Genomic DNA, 5,943 nt, shown 5'->3' on the forward strand with positions numbered 1-5,943 from the left:
TTTATTGTATGTCATTCAAAGAAAAAAATATCACCTGTAATATATATTGAATATGATCCAAATAAATCAAGATATCAAATACATGTCAAGATCTTAACATTGGTATGGGCTAATTAACAGAAAATGGAATTTGTGCAAATAGAAAAGTATACATTCTACTCAAATGAACATGATACATTTTCTAGGATAGATCATGTGTTAGGCCTCAAAACGAGACTTCACAAATTAAAAAAGATTGAGATCCTATGTAGGATTCTTTTGTAGCACATGGTATAAAACTAGAAATCAGTTACAATTAGAAAACTGGAAAATTCACAGATATTTGAAAATTAAGCAATATGCTGCTGAACAACCATTGGGTCAATGAACAAATCAAAAGAGATATCAAAAATTACCTTGAGATATATGGAAATGTAAACACAACATACCAGAATGTATGCTATACAGCACAGGCAGTTCTAATAAGGAAGATTATACCCATAAATGCTTACCTCAAGAAATGAGGACAATCTCTAATAAATAACCTAAATTAAATAGAGAATTAAATGATGATAGAAATATCAATGAAATTAAGAGCTGATGCTTTGAAAAGACAAATAAAGTTAACAAACTTTAGATTCACAAAGGGAGAAGATAGAAAGCACAAATAAATAAAATCAGAAATGAAAAAGACTACACCTGAAAGCAAAGGTTTGCAAAGGATCATAAGAGACTACTATGAAGAATTTTACACCAAGTTGGAAAACAGTAGAAATGGGTAAATTCCAGGAAACACACTAACTTCCAAGACTTAGTTATGAAGAAATAGGAATTCTGAATACAGTAATTATGACTACGAAGATAGAATTAATAATAGTAACAAATATCTCAAAAAACAAGACTCCAGTACCAAAAGGCTTCATGTGTGAATGCTACCAAACATCAGAGAAAATTAATCCCAATCCATCTTAAATTCCTCCAAAAATTAGAAGAGTAGATAGAGAACATTTCCAATCTTACTTTACAAAGCCAGCATTACCCTGATATCAACACCATAAAGATGTTAAAAATGGCTCAAAATTATAGACCAATATCCCTGAGGAACACAGATGCAAAACTTCAACAAAATATTAGTAAACTGAATTCAACAATATGAATTCAACAATTAGGGGGATCATATACCATGATCAAATGGGATTCATTTCAGGTATACAAGGATGAATCAACACCTGTAAATCAAGCTATGTGATGCTCCACATTTTAAAAAATTAAGAAAAAATATATGATCATCTCATTCAATAAAAAAGCATTTGACTAAATGCAATATCCATTTATGATAAAACTCTCAACAAAGTGGGTATAGAGGAAACACACCTCACCATAATATGACCCTTTATAAACAGCCCATAACTAACATCATACTCAATGGTAAAAAAGTTTTTCCTCTAAGATCAGGAACAAGACAAGGATATCCACTTTTATTCAGCATAGTATTGAAGGTACTAGACAGAACATTTAGGCAAGACAAAGATATAAAAGACAAATTGAAAAGGAAAAAGTAAAACTGTCATCATTTGCAGGTGATATGGTATTATAAATAATGTAATATGTAGACTATATAATGAGCTACCACAAAGAGAAATTAAGTAAACAATCCCATTTACAATAGCATCAAGAAGAATAATGTACCTAGGAAAAAATTAAACTAAGGAGGTAAAAGACCTGTACTCTGGAAACTATAAGATACTGATGACAGAAAATGAAGAAGACACAAATAAATGGAAAGACATTCCATATTGATTGATTGCAGGAGTTAATATTCTTAAAATGTCCATACTACCTAAACAATAAAAAGATTTAATGCAAACTACCATAAATCCAATATCAATTTTCACAGAAAAACAATCCTAAGTTTGTACAGAACTGCAAAAACCATAGTCAATGCAATCTTGAAAAGGGCACAAAATGGGCGCATCATGCTGCCTGATTCAAAACCATATTACAAAGCTAAAGTAATCAAAATAGTAGGGTACTAGCATAAAAACATTCATAGAACAATGAAACGGCATAGAGATCCCCAAATAAACACATACATATATATTTTAGATTAATTTATGACACAGGAGCCAGGAATATACTATGAGGAAAGAATAGTCTCTTTACTAAATGCTGCTGCAAGAATTGGACAGACACGTGGAATGGAATAAAACTGGACCACTCCCTTACAACATGCACAAAAATAACTCAAAATGAACTTAACATTTGAACATCAGCCATACAGCTATAAACTAGAAGACAATATAGGTGGTAATGTTGTTGACATCAGTCTTGCCATTAATTTTTTGGGTCTGATTGCCAAAGCAAAGTCAACAACAACAGAAAAATAAACAAGTGAGACTACATCAAACTAAAAACTTTCTGCACAGCAAAGGAATCCATCAACAAAATAAAATGGCAACCTACAGAATAGAGAAAATATTTGCAAATCATGTAACTGATAAGGGTTTAATATGCAAAATATATAAATAAATCACAAAACTCAATAACAGAATTCAAATAATCCAACTAAAAAATGAGCAATGGATCTGAATAAATATTTTTTCAAAGAAGACACACACATAACCAAGAGGCACATGAAAAGATACTTCACATTAGAAATCATCAGGCAATTGTAAATCAAAACTACAGTGAGATAACACATTATGCCTGTTAAAATGGTTATTATAAAAAAGACAAGAGATAATTGTTGTGGAGGATGTAGAGAAAAGAGAATCCTTGTGTATTCTTGGTGGGATGGTGAATTGGTTCAAACACTGAAACAGTTGGGAGCTTCCAAAAAAAGGTGAAAATAGAAGTACTTTATGATCCAGCAATTCCTCTCCTGGACTTTTAATGAAACGAAAACATTTGAAAAGATAAATATACCCACAAGTTCTTGCAGAATTATTTACAATATTCAAGATATGATAACAGCCTAAATGAACATTGATGAAAGAAATACTTGTGGTGTACTTATATAGAATGGAATACTATTCAGTCATAAAAGATTGAAATCTTGCCATGAACATGAGTAGCCCTTGAGGGCATTATGCTAAGTAAAGAAGTCAGACAAAGACAAATATCTCAGAATCTCACTCATATGTGGAATATAGAAAACAAACAAAAAACTCACGGAACAGATGGATGGATGAATTGGGTTAAGTAGGTGAAAAGATACAAACTTCCAGTTATAAACAAGGAAGTCAAGGGATGTAATGTACAGCATGGCAATTAGAGTTAATAATGCTGCATTTCATATTGCAAAATTGCTAAGGAATAGATTGCAAAAATTATAATATTAATTTTTAATACTATGTATGCTGATGAATGTTAACTAAGTTTATTGGGGTGATCATTTTGCAATATACACACAAATATTGAATCATTATGTTGTATACCTGTAAAATGGTACATATCAGTTATATCTCAATAAGAAATGAGAGTCCAAATTATCATAAGTATGAATTTTTCACAGTCACTCTAGGAAAGGTAAAAGAGTGCCCAATCCAGGTGCAACTGTCTTGTAGATGTTTTGTTCCATGAGCCTTGCCATTTATTTTTGCATGCTCACTAATCTGGATGGTTTGAAGAAATATCCAAAGTTAAAATTATTAAATCTTTCAAAATTTTACTTTATTGACATGTTGGTGTGTGAAATCCTAATCACATGTCCTTTGTGTGAGAGAAGTGTTTTAGGTGTACAAGCTTAGGGAAATTTTCTCTAGTGAGAACTTTCTGATTTTTGGAAATGCACATTTCGAAAGGATCATCTGCCATTATTTTTGATCAGCAGAAAAGGGCAAATGGATGGATAAGAACAGGCAAGAAAAACAGAGATGTTCTCCAACCCGTGTAAGTTGTGTCTGTAATTTCTGTAAATGGTAAGGCAGCTGTCGGTCCAATAAAAGAAGACAAATCAGCTCACCAGGGCCAGGATCGTGTGGGTGGCCTTGGTTTCAGGAGAGGCTCGTGGGCAGAGGCTGGTCCTGTGGACGTGCTGGACTGTCCTGCGGTGTCTGAAGAGGAGCCTCACCATGTACACACTGGTCAAGATCATGAGGGACAAGCACAGGACATCTCGTGTGACAATGGCACCCAGAAAGGGAGATGTCTTCTTTGTACAAGGGCCTTCCGAAATGCAGTACAGCAGGGAATATATTTGATTGACTTCCGTGGAGTTGTAGGGCGCGACAACATTCATGATGACCCGGATGTAGATCAGCATGTTGAGGATCCAAAACAGAAGGAAAGCAGGAAAAATGCAGGTGGAGATTCTGGGCTTGAGCCACGCACACCTAGAGTTGCTGGGAGTGATAATTACAGCCTGAAACATACTCAGCAAGGACGTTGTACAGAGGGAAAGACCCCGGCCGACTCTGAACAGGTAGAGCACTGCCTTACAACCAGCGTCATCCAGAAAATTTCTTATTCCAAAGTAATGTATTATTTCTGGAACCCCACTGAAAAGAAGTGTCATGACATTAGCTAAGGTTAAATGAATGAATATCCAATCTACAGCCTTCTTTGTACGATGCTGAAATAAGAGGATATTGGTTTTTAATGCTAGTAGCAATGTATTCCCAATAAAACCAATCCCAAATTGAGAGACAAAGAATATTCCCAAACCAGCAGCATTTGACACCATTGCTTTCATCGGCCTCTTATACTTTGGGTAGACTCCTGCACAGTCCTAAAAGGAGCACAGAATGGATCGTAATCCTGAGGGAAATGACAGGGCTGTATGGAGAGTACGTGAGGCGGGGTCACTCTCTGCAGTAGGATGTGCACATGCTCTGTAACAATGGGCAGAAAATGAAGAATTAGCTCTAGAGACATATGTCAAGCATTACTGAAGTCACTACAGTGGAATATCTGGGTTGAGGTGAGGCATGCCTTTTTTATAAAACATTATTAGTCTGATTCAGAGAAATAAACTGAGCATCCTGAAGGAGAATATTTATTCATGAACAATACTATTTCACATTTAGAGAGATTTTACTTAAATTCTCCATATATACTGAACTTCATTTCAGAATTTTGAATGCGCTCATGGTCTCTTGTGAAGTATAGAAAATTACTAAGGGATTTTAATTCATATTGTTATGTTCCTACTGAATGTGGCACACATTGGTGTTATTGCCATTCACTGGGAATCTCCATGCTTAGAGTCACACAGGGCCAATCTGGCTCCATAACTGCTCTTCTCTGACTTTTTCTGTCACTGTTCCTCAGCTGCAAGACTCTTCCAAAGTACATAACAAATATCAGATCAGCTCATCGGTCAGTTCTGTGCATCCCCCAAATCAGCTGTGAAAATTCACTTCATCTCTTTGCTCTACCCTGTGGTCCCTGCCTCAAGTACAATGCTCTCAAGCAGTGGAATCTTTCTCTCCCATGCCCCGTATACCTCCAGGCCTGTGGTGGGAATGTCCTCTAATCCCCAGCAGTTGCAGATAATTCTCCATTGCTCCTGCTTTGAAATACTTGTCATTTGTCTACAATACCCATCAATATCTTTCCAGAAATAATCTGCTGACCCCAGATCACTCCCCTTCCTACCTCCTGACCCCCTGTTACTCTCCCCCAACTCAACTCCTGTCCTGTTCTTGTTGACTGTAGTCTCCATGCAGACCATCTGTGCAATGCCCTCACCTCTCACACTTGTGGTCTCCTCTTTTCCCACACTCTTGTCCCCCACCTCATCCACACTGCTGATCATATCTCAGATATCATCATTATCAATATTGTGAACTCACGATATTTCACTCCCAAGCATCTCATTCTTTTGTCAGTAGCTATTTCCAACTTACTCCATCTTATGCCTGATTCCAAAATTTCCTTGACATCACCTGGGTTTGCAAATCACTGATCTCTTTACTCTTCACACCCTGTCCTACTGTCTCTTCCTTATGTAAACTTCTGATA

At 35.8% G+C, this 5,943-nt stretch overlaps 1 pseudogene; it reads right to left on the minus strand.

Moving 5' to 3' along the window:
• Positions 1-3,739: 3,739 nt before the first annotated feature.
• LOC118923780 (vomeronasal type-1 receptor 3-like) lies at positions 3,740-4,901 on the minus strand (annotated as a pseudogene).
• Between the last annotated feature and the right edge of the window lie 1,042 nt (positions 4,902-5,943).

This window comes from Manis pentadactyla, chromosome 13 (assembly GCF_030020395.1).
Source record: "Manis pentadactyla isolate mManPen7 chromosome 13, mManPen7.hap1, whole genome shotgun sequence".
Taxonomy (NCBI): Eukaryota; Metazoa; Chordata; class Mammalia; order Pholidota; family Manidae; genus Manis; species Manis pentadactyla.